The sequence below is a fragment of the Rhipicephalus microplus genome, chromosome X (genome assembly GCF_043290135.1).
Source record: "Rhipicephalus microplus isolate Deutch F79 chromosome X, USDA_Rmic, whole genome shotgun sequence".
In the NCBI taxonomy this organism is placed as follows: Eukaryota; Metazoa; Arthropoda; class Arachnida; order Ixodida; family Ixodidae; genus Rhipicephalus; species Rhipicephalus microplus.
Window position 1 is genome coordinate 144,387,793 of NC_134710.1, and position 19,949 is coordinate 144,407,741.

Genomic DNA, 19,949 nt, shown 5'->3' on the forward strand with positions numbered 1-19,949 from the left:
CTTCACAAGCTGTTATTTTTAGGAATATTATGTTTTCGCCTTCAAGTATTTTATTCGTATCGGTCAAATGCGCCTATCTGGCCACTTATATTTTTTTGCCCGTGTATCAAGTTCTACGCACACTTGCAAAACATTCATGCAGTACCGAGGCTCACAAAGTACATTTAAAGCACTTGGCAGAGAAGACAACCGCAACGGTTGCATTTGTTTTGTTTTATGTACTCGACCACTCGCCATATAGTTTGACGCTTTCCTGGCAGTGATTTCGGGGCTTCATCTCACTAAAAACAAGTTCAGGTTAATTGCGGAAACTATATGCAGCATTGTAGGAACGACGATGTTACTCATCAGGCCCGGTTTAGATAGCCAACTCGTAAATTAATTTTCCTTGGAGTTGATTGCACCCGAGCTTCATTAAATTCTATATATATGACGGGTGAGACCAGACTCTGACTCATTGAGGCGAAGACCATTTAATTATGTAGGCCACGTCACTGAGAGTGCCATGAAAACCGTTTGCAACACTCATTTCGACTTTGAATTGTTTGCGTTGCAAACGAATATTATCAGTAGTGTTTACACATGAATTAAACATTAGCGTTTGTGACATGACGTTTGATTGGGCAAGCCGTTCGTGCAAATCGGAATATACGGCCACATAATTCCTGGTGGCTAGCTGTTTAGAACAAATATTTACGGAATTCAAGCACACCAACATCTCAGCATTTCCCTGAACGCTTTGTGTGTGACCGTATAATTTTGTTCAACATTCTGGATATCTTAAGAGTTTCTATGGTAGATTCATTTAAAGTCTCTTTTAGCAAAAAAAACGTAACTTTGTAAAAATAACCCGAATACATAGTCAGCGTAAACACTGCGATGTATTATTCAGTGAACTTTAAAACATCTAACTTTATTTGCAACAATTTTCCTGCGGGACACATGCCCCGCCGCGGGGGTCTAGTGGCCAAGGTTCTCGGCTGCTGTCCCGCAGGTCACGGGATCAAATCTCGGCTGCGGCGGATGCATTTTCGATGGAAGCGGAAATGTTCTAGGCCCGTGTGCTCAGATTTGGGTGCACGTTAGAGAAACCCAGGTGGTCGAAATTTCCGGAGCCCTCCACTACGGCGTCCCTCATAATCACATGGTGGTTTTGGGACGTTAAACTCCACCTATCAATCAATAAATCAATCAATGCGCCATCATTTTCACAGTCAACATCGAATTACATTATCACAGCTTTCTCCAGCTCACTTAACTTTCGCCAGCCAGTGTAAACAGCCGCCTTCTACCTTGGTAGATTTGCATCACAACAATGAGCAGTTATCACCACCGTATTGTGCAAGAGTGGGCACACTGCAGGGAAAGGCGATACACGGCCGCAGTGCAAAGGAGTCCTTGCCATGACGCCACTTCGGCCAGACTGCCACGCCGCGAGTGTTGGTCCTCGGAGATAATAGTCAAAGATACCATAGAGTGTTGCGAAGATAACTCAGTTCCTTACCTTGAAGGCACAAAAAGAGTGCTTTAACGTAGCCATCACTCCCTTTTTGATGTAGAATGGCTCAATCATTCCCTCTCCATTCTGTCTGTCGCTGTGAATAAACTTCGTTTTCTTTAATTTATCAGAGCACTTGTAAGCCTTACAATGTTGTATCATACGCTGCCAAAATCATTTTTTTCAACTCAGGATGTTCATAACAATAATATAGCAAGACAGCACCACCTCATTGCTAAGAATTCTTTGGGGAAGCTAAATGACGGATATTAATGTCGAAACAGGGTGTCCGGTTGTGAAGTTCTTTCTGTCTCCAGTCGATAGTTTGTGTCTCCATAAAGGGGCGGTGCGGTACAGCTATCGCAGTAGTTTAATTCCCCTTGACATGCCGCGAATGGTTAAAAACTATAGAACGTTACATGGCAAAAAATATGAACAAATTATTAAATTGGCAGCAACTTATGCTCTTTGCGGCGACCGGTATATGCCATAATATGGACGTCACTGTGGAGGGCTTCTCATAATTTCACACCGGGTATCGTAATCTGATTAGACGAGCTATTTAACATTTCGACCTGGCATATATGCGACCGTCACTACCATATAAGCTGAAGCTGCTATGACGTGAAGCGAAGGGTTCCAGAAAATTTCAAACGCGAGCGCAAGAAGAAAGTAACGCACAAAAACAAGGCTGGACACAACTGACGTTTACTTAAAGAAGGTGTTCCCTAGAACACCGCCATGTTTGCGTAAAAAGCCAACTGAAGGAAAATTGCAACATCCTACATGTCTAACACTTTTCATACCTATCGCCCTCTTTCTTTATTTTAACCGACCCCTAAAATATTACTGTATTTTTGTTTGCGTTAATTTCTTTTTGTGCTCGCGTTTGAAGCTTGCTGGCACCCTTTCTTTCACATCATGTTGGAAGTGACCCAGAAAACCACACTGCTCAAACGAAGCCGCTATTTTTTGTTCAGCCGACTAACGGTCGTAAGTGCTAAGGCATCACAAAAATAAGACATCGGGCCTTCAAACCAAAGAAGGGTAAACGATAACAAAAAAATATTGGAGGACGCTTAATATTCGCCTTTAGGACTGAATAACCCATTTATACCTAAGTTAGGCGTGTACACCAACGTTGGTGCAGGTTTTGTTCATGCTGTGGCTGCTACTAATATTATCTGGTGTTTTACTTCCCAAATTCATGATATGATTATGCACGACCAGTAAAAGGAAGCGCGTGCTCACTCCCTTCTTTTACGGCCCAAGCAGCTACCGCAAGTACAATGGAGCTGTTTCTATACAGTGACGACGGTGCGCTCCGCGCGAGGGCGTTGCGAGTCAGCACTTCAAAGTGCGTTTCTCCGCGTATGCTTCGTATTATAAAGCAGCTGTTCCCGGCCGCTTTCTCGGGCTAATTATTTTGTCGACTTATGGGAATCGGTAAGTGTAGTGGAGTTGCGCGTGTGAACAGTCAGGCTTTCTCGGTAATCGCGCACTTGCCTTATGAAGACGCGCACATACAACGCTATATACCAGAAATTTTATGTCTTAAGGTTCGACTATATTTGAGAAACTTGAAGATGCTTGAGGCCTGTGTGCTTTGATTTAGGTGCACTCTGAAGAACCCCATGCGGCTGAAATTTCTGAAGCCTCCACTACGGTGTCCATCATAGTCATATTGTAGGTCTGGGAAGTTAAGCGCCAAGAATTCACTTTTAGGTAGAATCATGACCGCATCATGACAGATTTCCAGCGTTTTACGCAGTAAATTCTGCTTCTTTCACACTGGTATAGACGGCTTGCTGATACATATTGTCACGACGTCAAAATAAAGGTCTTGCCGCAGAGATTAACACACCAGATGCAGGTCTATCTTTTAATTAAAACGCGCAAGCGAGTTATTCATTTTCGTCCATTTCGTAAACCTTCGTGGCACATGCTCAACTGCCATTGTCTTTCTTGAGCAAGCACGTAACATTTGCCTTCCCCGAAAGAGTCATCGTCCCGATGCGCACCTTAGGTGCTCTACCAGGCTTATGAAGTGGTCGCACCAAAACGGTAACCGGGAGCTAATTAACTCGATAAATACGTTATCGTACGCACTACATGCACGACTTTGGGTAAATGTTTTTGGCGCTTAGAACTGCAATCTATGTCGGGAACAACTTCGTAGTTCACGTCGTTCAAGCGTCGTGTGACGCTGTATGGGCCAAAGTACCATCTTAGCAGTTTTTCAGACAGTCCACGTCGACGTATCGGAACCCAGACTTTGTCACCTTGGGTGTAGCTAATAAACTTGTGTCGGGTGTCGTAGCGTTGTTCATCTTGCTGCTGATGATGACAGGTGCGGACGCGTGACAGATGCGCACGCGTGACAGATGCGCACGCGTGCGAGCTGTCTGGCTTCTTCGGCGCGCTAAGTGAATTCTTCGGCGTCACCATGAATGTCATCACACTCATGCGGCAACATGGCGTCCAACGTTGTCGTTACTTCGCGAACATAGATCAGACTGAAGGGTGTCATTACAGTGGTTTCTTGTCGAGTGATGTTATCGGCAAAGGTCACGTACGGCAATATCTGATCCCAGTTTTTATGTTCCGTGTCAACGTACATGCTGATTATGTCTGGGAGGGTCCTATTGAGGCGCTTCGTCAGTCCGTTAGTCTGCGGATGGCATGCAGTTGTTCTCTGGTGAGCTGTACCGCTGAGTCTGAGAACCGACTCCAAAAGCTCTGAGGGGAAGGTAGGTCCTCTGTCTGTGATCACTGCTGTGGGAACGCCATGCCGAAGGACGATGCTTTCGATGAAGAACTGAGCGGCTTCTGCTGCTGTGCCACGCTGCATAGCTTTAGTCTCTGTATACCGGGAGAGGTAATTAGTGGCCACAATAATCCATCCGTTTCCCGTTATGGAAGTTGGAAAGGAACCCAGGAAATTCATTCTAATCTGGGTGAACGGCTTTTCTGGTGCTTCGACTGGATGCAAAAGACCGGCTGGCTTGCGTCTTTGATAGTCGGTGCAAGTTCGCACGTGATGGTTAACAGCAGCACGCAACTTGGGCCAATAGTACTTGCATCGCAGTTGGCACAATGTTCAGGTGTAGCCTAGATGACCAGAAGTTGCTTCATCATGGCACGCTTCCATAACTTTTCTTCGAAGAGCAGCAGGCACGACGAGCAAGTGCGGGTTACCGGTTGGTGAGAAGTTTTTCTTATAGATAACATCGTTTCGCAAGCAAAAAGATGGCAGTCCTCTAGCAAATAACCGCGGCTCGTCTTGACGTCGTCCTTTTAAATATTCAATGAGTGGTAAGAGCTCAGGGTCACTGTGCTGCTCTCGTGCAATAGTGGCCGTGCTGACAATTCCCAAGAATGCCGCATCTATGTTTTCGTCAACGGAAGCGAGAGTTTCCACTGGCGACCGTGAGAGGCAGTCGACGTCGGTGTGCCTCTTTCCAGATTTATAGACGATGGTCATATCGAACTCTTGAAGCCTTAGGCTCCAGCGCGCCAAACGGTCAGATGGATCTTTAAGGTTGGTGAGCCAGCACAAAGAGTGATGGTCGCTAACAACCTTGAATGAGCGGCCGTACAAATACGAACAGAATTTGATGACTGTCCACACCACGGCGAGACATTCCTTTTCGGTAGTCGAGTAATTCTCCTCCGTACGAGAGAGAGTTCTGCTGGCGTAGGCTATTACTCTTTCACAGCCGTCTTGCCACTGCACCATAACGGCACCCATACCTACATTGCTGGCGTCAGTGTGAAGTACTGTAGAGGCATCCTGGTCAAAGTGCGCAAGGACTGGAGGTGTTTGCAGTCGTTGTCGTAGTTGATTGAATGCCATTTGCTCCTGTTCACCCCAAAAGAAGGGGACGTCCTCACGTGTGAGTCGTGTCGATGGCGCCGCAATAGACGAAAAGTTCTTGATAAATCCTTGGTAAAAAGCGCACAACCCTAAGAAGCGTCTCACAGCCTTTTTGTCACGTGGTACAGAGAATTGCGCTACGGCGTCCATTTTGGCCGGGTCAGGTTGAACACCCTCGTGACTGACGACGTAGCCTAGGTAGCTGAGTTTGTTGAAACCAAAGTGACATTTTCCCGGTTTTAAAGTAAGGCCGGCCGAGCGTATGGCTTGGAAGACGGTGAATAGGCGGCTGAGATGTTCCTCGAATGATGCTGAGAATACAATAACATCGTCCAGATAGACCAAGCATGTTCGCCACTTCAGGCCTGATTGTACGGTGTCCATGAGACGCTGAAAAGATGCTGGCACCAAGCACAACCTAAAAAGAAGCACCTTAAATTCGTAAAAGGCCATCGAGCGTCACAAAGGCCGTTTTTTCACGATCTCTTTTGTTGACCTCTATCTGCCAGCAGCCGCTTCGGAGGTCCATTGAAGAGAAATAGCGCGCATGATGAAGGCGATCGAGTGAATCGTATATGCGAGGTAGTGGATAGACGTCTTTCTTTGTGACTTGGTTTAACTTGCGATAATCAATACAGAAGCGCAAGCTGCCGTCTTTTTTCTTGACTGAAACCACGGGGGACGCCCAGGCACTTTTCGAAGGTTGTATGACGTAATCCGCGAGCATGTTCTGTACTTGCTTCTGAATCTCCTCATGTTCTTTCGGAGCCACGCGGTAGGGGTTCTGCCGAATCGGTCGCGTGTTGTCTTCAGTAATAACGTGGTGCTTGGTCAGTGGTGTTTGCTGGACCTTTGACGTACGGGAAAAGCAGACTTCAAATGGGTGTAGAAGTTCAAGCAGGCGCTTCCTATCAGAGGGCGGTAGCGTGGAGCACATGTCCACCAGCAAAGTTGTCGAGGCAGGGACAGTCGCGTCGTCTGGTTGCAAAGCAATCCCCGGCTTGATCTATATCGTCGTAGTAGGCAATCGTGGTACCCTTCTGGATTTGATGGCACTCGTTGCTGAAGTTCATGAGGAGCACTTCTGTCTGTCCACCAGTAAGCGCCAGGCCGCCTCTTGCGATGGAAATGCCTTGCGTGAGCAAAAGAGTGACTATGTGCTCCGCTATCACATCTTTATAGCAAGGCCGCCCACTGGACACCGACACAAGGCAGCAGGATCTCGGTGGGAGCGTCACATCGTCGGCTATTCGCAAACAGCCGCGTAGTTTGTCGCTGCTGTTATCGACGTACGGATGTGCGCAAAACGTCACCATACGTTGAGGAATGTTGATAACAGTGCAATAATCTTGAAGAAAATCCATGCCCGAAATTGGATCTTTACAGCAGTCTGGCAATAGGACGAAAGTGGCCACGAAGCTAGAATCCCCATGCGAAGTCTAGCGGTGCATTTACCCGAGGGAGTCATCAGCTGACCACCAGCACTCCTTATGTGCGGCCCTGTCTACGGTGTCTTGACCTTTATAAGGCGGTCGGCGAGCTCTTGTCGCATGATTGAGAAGTTGGTGCCAGTGTCGACCAGTGCTGTAACGTGATGTCTGACAATGAGAACACCAAGATCAGCACATACAACTTCATCGGCATTAGTATTCGTCGTCGTATTCGTCGTCGTATTCGTCGTCGTTGTCGTCATATCTTCTTGCGATGATAGAGGGAACTTTTTGGTGTCTCGACTATTGGGAACCTTGCCCCCGGAGGTCACAGCAGTTAGTTTCTCCGGCGCGAGCTAGGCGAACGGCCTCTAGTGACGTCCGCGCAGTTCTGGGGGAAGTCACGGTGACACGCAGGAGATGGAGATCGCCAGCGGCACAGTTTATTTGCTTGGCCAGTCGACAGTTGATCGGCATCGTGGGCGCGATGGACTTCAGAGTGGAAAGAAGCGGGACGAGAAAAGTTCCCGAACCTGGAATCGCCATGACGGCAATAGCGGGCAATGTGACCTGGTTCTTCGCAGTGGCAAATAGGTTGACGGTCGGCCATGCGCCATAAGTCATTTCGGTGAACTGCTGGTCGTCTCATGAAATCCCGTTGCCACCAAGGTACGGCAGCGGGTCGTGGCTAGAAGGGCGTCGCCACAAATGACGGTGGAGGACGACGGACCGCATCAGCGTAGCTCGCTGGATGTGGCTCAGGACTTGGCGTGGGTGGTGTAACGGCTTGCCTCAACTCCTGACGGACGATTTCGGCAATAGATGTGACAGGCGGTTGGGTAGGGGGAACGCAGAGGGCCCGAAGTTCCTCACGCAGTATTTCCTTAATCATTTGTCGCAGGGAACTTTCGCAGATGGCAGTGTTCTGAGCTGCAGCACTTACTGCCATGTGGTTCAGCAGGCGGTCAAAGTGTCGGCATCGTTGTCGCAGTGCGCGGTCGAGGACAGTCGCCTCTCTTATGAATTCATCTAGTGTTGTAGGTGGATTTCATACGAGGCGTGCAAACACTGGTTCCTTAACCCCCTGCATTAAGTGACGCACCTTCTTCGCCTCGGGCATGTCAGGGTCAGCTCGTCGAAACAGATGGATCATACCCTCTGCGGACATGGCGGCTGTTTCGTTGGGTTTTTGCACGTGAGCCTCAATCAGTTGCTGTGCGCGATCCCGTCGGTCCGAATTAAAAAATCTGGCGAGAACCTTTCGACGGAAATCTTCCCAAGATTGGAAAGTAGCCTCGCTGTTCTCGTACCACGTACGAGCGTCATCTTCTAGTGCGAAATATGTATGGCCAAGTTTGTGCTGTTCACTCCAGTGGTTAGATACAACAACCCGTTCGAACTGTTCGAGCCAGTCCTCGACATCCTCGTACTCTTCCCAATAGAAAACTTCAGGAACGCGAGGATGTTCAAGAGTCACCTACGAAGGAAGAGTGGTCTGCGATGGAACGGTAACCATGAATGTGGTAGGAGCTGCCATGCTGGTAAGAGGCGGAACAGGCGCGGACTCCGGACTTAGGCCTAGTAGGCGCCGACTGAATCGGTGCACCGGATCAAATGCATCTTGCCGACCGTTGTCTGGAGTTAATCAGACAATTTTGTTGTGTTCTGATCAATTGTTTAATTAGACCATTTTAACTATTTTCTGAAAGAACGAAGATGGGTCAAAAATTTCAATGAGAAAGTTGTAGATCGGTTTTCAAAACGTCCGTATAAGCAGTTTTGAACTTTATATCTGTTAATAATTAGTGTTTTTCTGCTAACTACAGATGCCCGCGAAACACAAAGAAATACCACGTGACAAACACACTGGCGTGCTTACGCGCGCTGTGATTCTGACCCTCCTCAACGTTTCGCGTACGAGCGATACGCTTCTTCGCAGCAGTTCATGACAGTGGTAAGCATTGATCACGGTTATCACTATTGTGGCTAATAGCGAAACGTGTTCATCGCAAAGCCACCACCATCGTTGCAGGCCTGGCAAGACAGCACAATCGGGCAAATTTTGTGGTCGCTCGTACGTGGAACGTTAGGGAGCACTAGAATCATCATACGCACTGGTGTGCGAGTGGGCTTGTCACGTGGTATTTTTTGCATTCAGTGGCCATTTGCAGTTAGTAGAAAAACACTAAAAAATAAGATATAAAGCTCGAAACTGTCTATTCGGACGTTTCGCAAACCAATGAACAACTTTCTCATTAGAATGCCCGGCCTCTTTTTGTTGCTTAAAAGTTAAAATAAAAGTGATCTAATTAGGCAATTAAGCACAACACGAAGAACAGCCTGAAAAATAGTCGACTCCAGGTAACAGTCAGCAACATGCATTTGATCGCGTCGTCATGGCGTGTGTAGGCTTATTTTTAAAGAGAGAGAAAGAAAGAGAGAGAGAAAAAATGTCAGAAAGGTAGGGAGGTTAACTAGACTTAAGTACAAGTTGCTACCCTACACGGGGAGAGGGGAATTAGGAAGAAAGAGAGAGAGGAGGAAATACACACACACACACCACACACACACCACACACACACCACACACACACCACACACACCACACACACACACACACACCACACACACACACCACACACACACACACACACGCGCACACGCACACGTGCACACGCACACACACACACACACACACGCACAGTTCAGGTTTTTGCGGTCACATAGTGCTGTTGCCCTCAAGAATCGCAGGAGGGCTCGTGTGACTTTCTGGGCTCAAATACTTGAAGGCCACGCTCCCAAGATCTTCTCCAGAGTAAATGGTCGATCATCCAGCCTCTGCAAGGCCCACTGGAGAGTCCTGTGATGTTTTTCAAAGTCTAGACAATTAACGCTGAATAAATATAGCTGGGGCACTCTGCATAATTGAGTGCGCCCTTTCGCTCACTTGATACAATGAGATGTGTAATTTCATTCTTATGGCCAGCCACTCACTCGTGTAGTTGCTCATGCTATAGTTTCCTCTGTGTGACCAGCATTTAGTTGATGCAGGAAATTGGGCGAGTAGTGGGTGAATTTTTAAAATATTTTCTGTAGTGTATCATTCGTTGAAAATACACCTCTCAATATATATCCAATTTCTCGGAGTAATGGAATACCTGGTCTATTTTTCCTCTTTTCTGTACGTCAGTACAGAAAAGATACATGCACTGTATCAGTACCAGCCATATCTTTCAAGTTATTTTTGGCTTGTGTGTTTACGTTTTAACAGTTTGGTATTATCAACATTATTAATATCATATCAGTATTATTGTTGTTATTGTAATATTGTTGTTATTGGTATTATTGTCTTTACTTGTCAGCCGTTGATTGGTCTGAGGTTGCTGCAAACTGAACGTTGATGAATAAGTTGACCAGTTTACGGAGCTTATATTCATAACATGAGTAAGTTTTTACCGCAACATCTGAAAATCATAAACATACCCAAAGTTTTCCCCTGAACTTATTAGTGCACTGAAGCATAAAATTCGTGCGCACAAGAAAGCTAGATGTTCCTGATTTTGCAAGTGGAAGAGAGAGTTCAGCTTTTACCGAGCTGTCTCTGAACGTCTATATAAACGAGACCACAGTTCATATATTGCATTATTAGAAAAAAAGCCCTCTGACAGGCCAGCTGAGTTTTGGAAGTAGGTACGCAAATGGTCTAGCAGAAGTGGGGAATCCTTCAGGCTCCTAGCTGGACTCGGAAGGTATTGAAATGCATGCCATCACTGAATGCTTTGCCACGCATTTTTCATCCGCTTATAAGCCCTCAGACTCTAGGACTCGCATAGTACAACAGCCCAAGGTGGTTAGCACATATAGTGGTCTATCGCTAGATGAAAAGTTAATCGCATGCATTTAGTGGTTACAACCATCCTTACTGTGGGGCCAAGATAGCATCCCTTCCGCCATATTAAAGGCCCATGGTAGTACACTTGCCCCAGTACTGACTACAATATTTAACAACTGTCTGAACACTTCCACAATTCCCAGCATGTGGAAAACTGCGCATGTTTTTCAAGTGTTGAAGTCGGGCTGCAAAACTGATGTCTCTGATTATCACCCAATTTCTCTACTGTGTGCCACATCGAAGATATTTGAGCTGGCTTTTTACAACATATTTTATGTTAGCGTGAATGGTTTATTGATTCCTAATCAACGCGTATTTCTCCCTGACCGCTCAACTACCACAAATCTTGCTACTTTCATGACGCAAATATCTCCTCCTATTTTTCACAGAGCACAGGTTGATATTGTGTTTTGTGACTTGGGCAAGGCTTTTGACGTAGTCAGCCACTCAGTTTTTTTTCAAAACTTGCAAACTTTAATGTTGACTCATTTGTTGTGAATCATCGCCACAGCTATATGCTTAACAAGTCATGTTATGTTGCCGTAAAAGGCCAAATGTCTTTTTTGTACAAAGTGACTAAGGTGGAGTTCCTCAAGGGTACTTATTAGGCCCATTCTTATTTTTATTTTACGTTAACGATGTTACTTTTGCAATTAATTATTCTTTTTTTACTCTTGTATGCTGATGACAATAAGATCTTTAAGGAAATTTATTTAGTAAATTACTGTCGTTTGCTGGAGTCACACTTGAATTCTCACTTCGGAGGGTGTAATGACAATAATCTTTGTCTGAATACACCAAAGACCGAATTCGTTAGTGTATCTCGCAAAACATCCATCGTGTCGTTTCCATACCCTGTCAATATTATGTCCTTATGTAAGGTATATGAACTTAGTGGTCTTGGTGTTTTTTGCGATAGTACGCTCAATTTTTCTGCTCACACTAAACGTGGTTCCATGCATTGCCCTGGTTTTCTTGGCTGTATTTGTAGAATTTTTCGAGAATTCAGTTTTTCTACCGCCTCCTACAAATTTTACACCGCTATATGTCTTCCTCAACTTGAAGATGCATCTGTGAAGAACTGAAATGACATTGCTAAACCTGTCAGTGACGCCATTTCTGTCGGCTGGATTTCGCCGTCGACGTCGGTGTCATGCTCCGTATATGTGTACGTGTATATATATATATATATATATATATATATATATATATATATATATATATATATATATATATATATATATATATATATATATATATATATATATATATATATATATATATATATATTATATGAAAACGCAAGAAAGACTCCGACGCGCGGAATCAAACGTGGGGCCCCCGCGCCGTGAATGCGAGGCATGAACCACAGAGCCACCGAGAGGTATACCTCCTTCAGCGTTCAAATGGCAAGCTATTCATATCTACCACTTACCGCTTTTGGCGGGCATCTCGGTGGGGATGGGGAACTATCAAGTTTTCAGCATTATCAGCAACATGGCGCAGTGAGCGCATGGCAGCTCTCATATTTCACGCATATTTTGGCCCGCGTAGAGAATAAGGGGGTGTACGCTCGAACGCGCGCCCTTATATTGCAGTGGGAAGAATCGTGCGTCTAAACTAGCCTTTGAGTTTTGTCGGAAGAATTCTGTTATAGTCGCACAATAGTCACTGCAATCGTTGCACAGCCTCCATTTGCGAAAAGGGGCGCACTTTTTAGACACAGCGAAGTAACAACTGAGACGCTAATTCGCGTTAATCTGTACCGGTGAGTACGTTTCGTGCGTCCTTCGTGCGTGGGAAACGTGGGGCACGTTTCGATCTGCTTGCCATTCTGCGCGTGACCTTCCATTTTGCTGCTATTGCTTTCATTGCTTCGCCTTTGCTGCAAAGCTGTGACGTTTTTTAAGGGTTCAGGGGTTTGCGCTCATCGGAGTGTCCGCCGCCGGACAAGCACAATCATTTAAACGGCAGTTGACCACTGAAAATGTTTATTGCTCTCCTGCTTTTTTTGTTGTTGCCTTGAATGGCAATTGGCCGCAAATTTTTGTCGCAACCTATAAAGAAACCAACTTGGCGTCATTTAAGAAAGCGGCGATTTCGAAGTTGCTGTGGTGAGCTAGTGGGACCATCAGGAGAGTGTAGATTCGTTCAGTTTGGTACCATGAAATAAACGTGCTGGCACCGTCTACTTAGAATTCTTCTACGTTGTCGTCCAAGGCATGCGTTTTTTTAGCTTCGTTTCTACTTCTTTTGCTCGGTATCAAAAGCTGGTTGGAATCACTAAAAGAACATGAAACAGTTTGCTTCCCCATTTTGATATATTTGCTTTCGCAATCTCTGTTTGCTTCTGAGTATAACGGCTTTGAAAGTGCGTTATATATTGTGTTCTCGTAAACTGTCACACAAGAACATGCTGTTTGGAGTGACCTCTGTCTTGGAATTCAGTCGGGACACTATGACCATTAGATATCGAGATACCGATTTCGACAGCAACCCGCGTATATGAGATGTTTCATCGAAAATTGTGCGTCGTTCCCGTTACACGGGCGGTGTCAAGTGCCCTTTGTACTTCTCCCATAGCGGCCGCTGACCAGAGAAACCGTTTCGCAATTCATCACAGGCAGCCACAACACTTCCCGGAGTGGTAAACCCGTGCTTTCGTGAGGGGCTGCCAATGACGCATTGTTCTACATATAGAACAACGATGAGGTGACAGTAGCGCATTGTTTCGGTTAAGTGCGTGTCCGGTTACTTGCTCGGAGGGCGTGGTGTGATCCCTCCGGGGTGCCCGTCGCCAGGGCGGGCGCCACTTTCACGCTCCACGAGCGTGCCCACGTGGAACACAACGGCAGCCACAAGCCCGCTCTGCGAGCAAAGCGTTTCTTTTGTGCAGCTCCTTGACTTCTACACGTTTTTACGTCAGCCTCTGTTTCGCCTTCTACGTTCAGTTAACTACTTTGAGAGTAAATGGTCACAGGTTTTGTGCTTCTGCAGAGTTAGTTGACTATGTGTGTGAGTGAGCGAGCGACTGAGGGAGTTGACGAGTGGTGTGAGTGAGGAACTGAGTGGAGTGAATAAGGGATTGAGTGAGCAGGTAAGTGAGTAGGTTAGTGGAGTGAGCGGAGTGAAGGAAGGGTATGGGTGAGTTTCTGAGTGAGTGAAGGAATGGCTAATGAGGGAGTGAGTAACTAGAGTGTTTGAGTTAGGTGGTTGAGCAATGAGTGAGTGACTGAGTGGGTTAGTGGAGTGCGCGGAGTGAATGAGTGGAATGGGTGAATGATTATGTGAGTGGACAGTTAAGGCAATGAGTGAGTGAGAGAGAGAGAGAGAAAGATAGAGAGAGAGAGAGTCGCCCGGTGACCTGGTCGTGGCCGAACAACACAAACCCAGTCAAACAGTTGCATAGTATGGTGAGGCACAATTTTGGTTGCGGGCTGCTCTCTACGCCAATGACAAACCTCGCTTTTCAGGAAACGTTATTGGAGCTCCAGAAAAAAAATCTAGACTCCTGTATCGCGCAGCATTGACTCGGCAGACGTATCGCCGAGCAGGCGCCAAGGTAAAACAACAGCTCAGCTTCGCTTAGCCGTATACCCCTTTTAGTACGCAAGGCTCGTGCGAACTGGGGCGTAGTTTGAGAGGGGAATAAAATCCTCCACTTCCTGGTTTTATTCTCGCCTGGTTTCATTCGCTACTACCCGGTTTAGTGCTGAGGCCAGCTCGTTGCTCAATGTCGAGATACACTCAACGTTCAACGGCGCGGAAGCACGTATTATTTCTTTTTTTCTCTATTTCCCTCGTGCACCAGTTAATGGGATGTCGGAAAGGAGCGACACGTAGAGCACTACGTGGAGGCAGCGGGGACGTCTTCAGGCACCGGTTGCTCGACGCAGAAGCCATTTCCGCTCAAGCGGTTCCAAGGAGTGCGAGCTACCAGCAATAAACAAAGTTGATCATACCAATCAGTGTTTTGCACTTCGTTTGCTCTATACGAGGGGCGTCGATTAGTCCCGCTATACGCGTGTTCACCGCGTAATCAACAAAATTAGCTGACGTCTGGTGATACGAGCAGGATTATTTTAAGGACCTGTGCTGTCATTATCCAAGTCGAGCAGCCTGATATGTGTGTGTGTTGTTTTTTTTTTTTTTTTTTGCGGCCACGGCTCGAGCTAAGTTTCAGCAGTGGTATTTTCAGCCGACTTGCGGCTTAATAGGATTATTCGCAGGCGCGCGCTACTGCTCGTGACGCTTCCTTGCAGTGGTGAACACATTTCTGCGGCTCAGAGATTGCGCGACCTGCCGACTTGGGATTTAGCCCTGTAGTGTGCCAATATCTTTGCTATTTTGGCGAGGAATTGAAGGGCAACCTTGGCTGTCGATTAATATAAAATTGGGCTTACCAGTCAGAATTATATTGCGACCTAGCATAGCTTAAACACACAAATTACTTATGGACGATGAAGGGTCGATTTAAGGCAAGAGAGCGCAATTGTGAGCTAAAACAAAATAAATAACGGGATTCCTTTTTAATTTGCTCTTATCATAATTAGTTTGTATCGTTAAAGAACAGGCGTGAAGGTGGATGGTTTGTAACACTGACAGAGTAAAAGAGATGCAAAAACTTAAATAGAAAAGTCAACCAGATGCATGTTTGGCATGAAATGAGATAGGGAATTACGACAAAGGGTGAAGCATATATAAGGATGTGCGAATATTCGAGAAGTTTTAATAATGAGCAGATTATGTGAAGGTGAACAGCCCTAGGTATTCGAGTCGATGTCGGTAACACGAATATTTTTCGTCCATATTTACGATGTTTTATGTCAGCGACTGTGATAAATTGAGCGTAAAATGGTCGAAAGAGTGTTATAACTACCACTGTAGTATGAAATGTAGTAGAGAATAATTACTCGGGTTTGACATATCAAAATCACGATGTGATTACAATGCCTGCCGTGGTGAAAGGCTCCTCGAATTTCGACCACTTGGGGTTCTTTAGCGTGCACCTAAGTCTAAGTATACGGGCCTCAATATGATAGATAAGTAAATGCAGGATTGTAAGTGCACCAATGCTTCGGTTTTGGCTTGAGTGCTTCAATTCCGCTGGTTGAAAGGCAGATGAGCCTTATATAAGAACTGAACAGCGTTTATCTAAGTATACGGCAGGGTAACCCACAATGCATTGGCATAACGTTGCAACTCCGGAAGCTTTTTGGATAAAGTAATTATTTTAACATTCACTCTCGTATAAACAGACATTTAGTATTTGATCGAATCGACATAACACTCTAGGAAGTTATCAGAGGCACTGCCTAAAGGCCGCTTGGTTGACGCGCTATGTGAATGGCCCCAGGTCTCTCCACAACTCCACTCGGGATCACTCGCACGCCTAATGGTGATGCTACTCTATCGCGGTGTTTTGCGCTTGACGTTCTTCACAGCCAGTACAAAGTCGTCACTCCATGCGCTGCTGCAAGCGTGCAACTGCTAACGACGTGCTCCTGTATTTTTCTACGGTCCTCCATTTGCAGGCAACTTGCCAAGCACCTCGCGAACGAAGGCGGTGCTGAAACACGGTTTCTACTTTGCGGGGCCACAATGCCAGCTTCACCATAATTCATAGTATAACGGCTTTTCACGGGTCTGGAGTAATTTATATGTCATATTAGTTCCTAATGGCCCTGCAACCACGCATACTCGGACAAGTATAACCGACGAAACGCCATTTGCTTTTAAAGTTTAGGGAAGCTTATACATTGTGCTTTGTACGCACGTCTAAGTGGTAATTCCAGATTTCAATGGCTAAGATATAACAATCGTCCCACTGTGTTGGATAACGTTGCTCGTAATTCCTTATGCCATAAGCGATATGCATTGTGGTGGGAGGGCCCCGCCGCGGTGGTCTAGTGGCTAAGGTACTCGGCTGCTGACCCGCAGGTCGCGGGATCAAATCCCGGCAGCGGCGGCTGCATTTCCGATAGAGGTGGAAATGTTGTAGGCCCGTGTGCTCAGATTTGGGTGCACGTTAAAGAAGCCCAGGTGGTCAAAAATTTCCGGAGCCCTCTACTACGGCGTCTCTCATAACCATATGGTGGTTTTGGGACGTTAAACCCCACATTGATTGATATCTGGGGTTTAACGTCCCAAAACCACTATATGATTATGAGAGACGCTGTAGTGGAGGGCTCCGGAAATTTAGACCACCTGGGGTTCTTTAACGTGCACCCAAATCTGAGCACACGGGCCTACAACATTTCCGCCTCCATCGGAAATGCAGCCGCCGCCGCCGGGATTCAAACCCGCACCCTGTGGGTCAGCAGCCGAGTACCTTAGCCACTAGACCACCACGGCGGGGCACGTTAAACCCCACATATCAATCAGTTATGGTTGGAGGAGAGTTGGGGAGTAAGACAGAGAAAAGACGTGTTTCTAAACTGTTCCACTTCCTTGTTCGTATTCACTAGTTTTTATGACAAATTTATGAGCAAAAAACATAAATTCTCCCTGAATGTGTTTATAGTATAGTGTAGGACAAGTTTTGTGTACCATGGTCATTTCTGCATAAACATTTTTTTTTTCATTTTGCTCGCAGGCTAACTTAATCGCGCCCGACAGTGAGAGAGACCATATATTTGATTTCAGCCGATACCAACCACAGCACCACAGCGTACATGTGAGGAGATCCTTTGCTAGTTGTCGAACTTTTTGGCAGTAACCTCTCTCTCTCCTCCGTCCAGCAAAATTCTTTCGTAGTAACGCGTTCGGAATGCGAATGTTATATCGAAGCAGGTTACCAATCATCAGCGGGAAGCAGTGCGGCCTCAACCTTGGACAGCCAAGCGCATTTATTCAGTATTCAGTTGTCTATGCTGGGCGTCACGGCAAGTATTCTCGCTTTCTTCATGCGCAATTTTCAATTTTCGAAAGCCTTCTGTAGAGTTATCAATCCATTTCAGCGTTTTTTTTTTTTGTTAGGTTGACCCAGAAATAGGTGATCCCGTTTTGCCACTGAGGATAAGATTCCTGTCACGTATAGTTGAAAACTTTTTTGGCCTTTCCCAGTGTTCAACACGCAGGAAGCCTTTCACTAAGAAAATTCAGTGACTTGAGGTCCCTCTCCTCCATTCACGAGTACTTCCGGTGCTTGAACGTAGGGTGACTTGTCGACTTGGTTATAAAGCGAATTCTGGACTTGTCGCCGCCATATCGTAATCCACGATTTGGTAAAGGCTACGAGTGTTTGCGCTAAACGTTAAAACACACCAGAAGAAATAAATGTTTCTTCGAACAACTTCAAGCAACTAAACACGTCACAGAAAGTAGTTGTCTGCTCTTCTACAATTGTTCACTCAGCGAATTGGTAAGCATAATCTCAATTTAATAGAGAATTGCTGTAAATGTCGCCTTCTAAAAATTAATTAAATTCTTGTTTCAGCGCTGCAACTGTGTATCGAAGAGTCACTAATATTCGTAGCTAGTTAAGCGATCATTTATTGTTATAAGAATGTTGAATATTGTTATTTACGGAGGCATTAGCGCTTTGCAACTACGGTCTCGGCAGTTTCATAAGAATTAATTTTAGGTTGTGTAATTGATGATTGTCACGTCGATGTATGGCATGCGCGTACAACTCTCGGTTAGAGTAATGCGAAGTCGACGGATAATAAAACCAAGAAATATTTAGGGAAGGATTTGCAGTTTTCAATGCGTAGTACTTCTACGCCGACTGTATGTGAAAACAGTCAGTCTATATGTCACATGAAACAATTGCCGCTATAAAGAAAAGCAATAAGCTGACTCTTGGTAGTTATATTTGAGGCTGTGCCACCGTGGTATGAAAGCGAGTGCCTTAGCCACTAGGCGATGCAGCCATGCTTGCGCTAACGTAACAAGCGTGACCATCATGAATGCGTCGCAGCGAAACGAATGTCGCGAAATAACAATTTTTGGAGGCTTCGTTGAATTTCCTGGGGGTGGAATAAAAGTCCTCTGCAGGACAGCTTGTAAAGCTGACAGTAACGACTGCATACATAAGGAAAATTCAAGCTTTGAGAAGTTTTGCTGTGCGCAGACACTTAGCAGGGGTCGTTGAATTTGCTTGCAAAAAATGGCGTTCGAGACGCCGATTAGTGCCCAATGCTGCCCTAAAACGGCGTTCTAGGAATGCCTGCCGCCTACAATAAAACGCAATGCTTACGTATCACTTGAACAACTCTCACAGAAGACTTTGCGTTCAGGCGTAAGAATACGAGAAATAAACATGCAGAAAAATATTTGACATTGGTGCGGTAACCAAACGCATTGATTGATTGATATGTGGGGTTTAACGTCCCAAAACCACTATATGATTATGAGAGACGCCGTAGTGGAGGGCTCCGGAAATTTAGACCACCTGGGGTTCTTTAACGTGCGCCCAAATCTGAGCACACGGGCCTACAACATTTCCGCCTTCATCGGAAATGCAGCTGCCGCAGCCGGGATTCGAACCCGCGTCCTGCGGGTCAGCAGCCGAGTACCTCAGCCACTAGACCAACGCGGCGGGGCTCGGTAACCGAACGCACAAGCTCGATCTAGTGCTCTCTCTTTTTCCCTTTCTTCCTCTTTTAGTCATGTAGACCGGTAAACAGGACGCTTATCTGATGGACGTTCCTATCACCTCTAAACTGAGTTTCTCTTTGCTTTCCCTGCACGCTATAGCAGACCACCAAGGCGAGATAATCTGGAGTAAAATAAAGCGCTATATAGTATGTGATTTTTAATTTGTCTTTGTGGAAACACTTTGAGGCTTTATAGTTCACCTCGCACTACCAATATGAAAAACACTTAATAAATTGAAAAAAGGCACGTATGCTTGTACGTCTGTAAACAATTTTCGTTGTCCTAGAAACATGGGCATGTTGCTATTTTAGTGATTTATTACCAAACCGTATTACATGTCTTATGTTTTCCTTAATAATGATCCCTATTGTTTCTTTCACAGGCGAGTTTTCTGGTAGTCTCTCTCAATCTCTTTATATATGTATATATATATAATATGTATTGTGTGTGTGTTGGCATGAATTTAGGTTTCATCATATTTAATTTGTTTGTTACGAAGCAGGCAAAGCAAATGCAACAAAGATGTTGTTCAACATATACTTAAAAAAAAACGCATGGTCAATATCGCCCTCATTCAGTTTTTGTGCAGGTGTCGATGTAGTTCTCGATCTCGCACTAAAAGTATATGTTAATGTAGTAAATGTGTAGGCAC

The 19,949-nt window shown here is 45.6% G+C and overlaps 1 protein-coding gene across 2 annotated transcripts in view; it reads left to right on the forward strand.

Annotated features, from left to right (window-relative positions):
- LOC119176929 ((Lyso)-N-acylphosphatidylethanolamine lipase) overlaps positions 1-19,949 on the forward strand; it is a 430,246-nt gene that overhangs the window by 154,648 nt on the left and 255,649 nt on the right. The gene's annotated exons all lie outside the window — the stretch shown is intronic.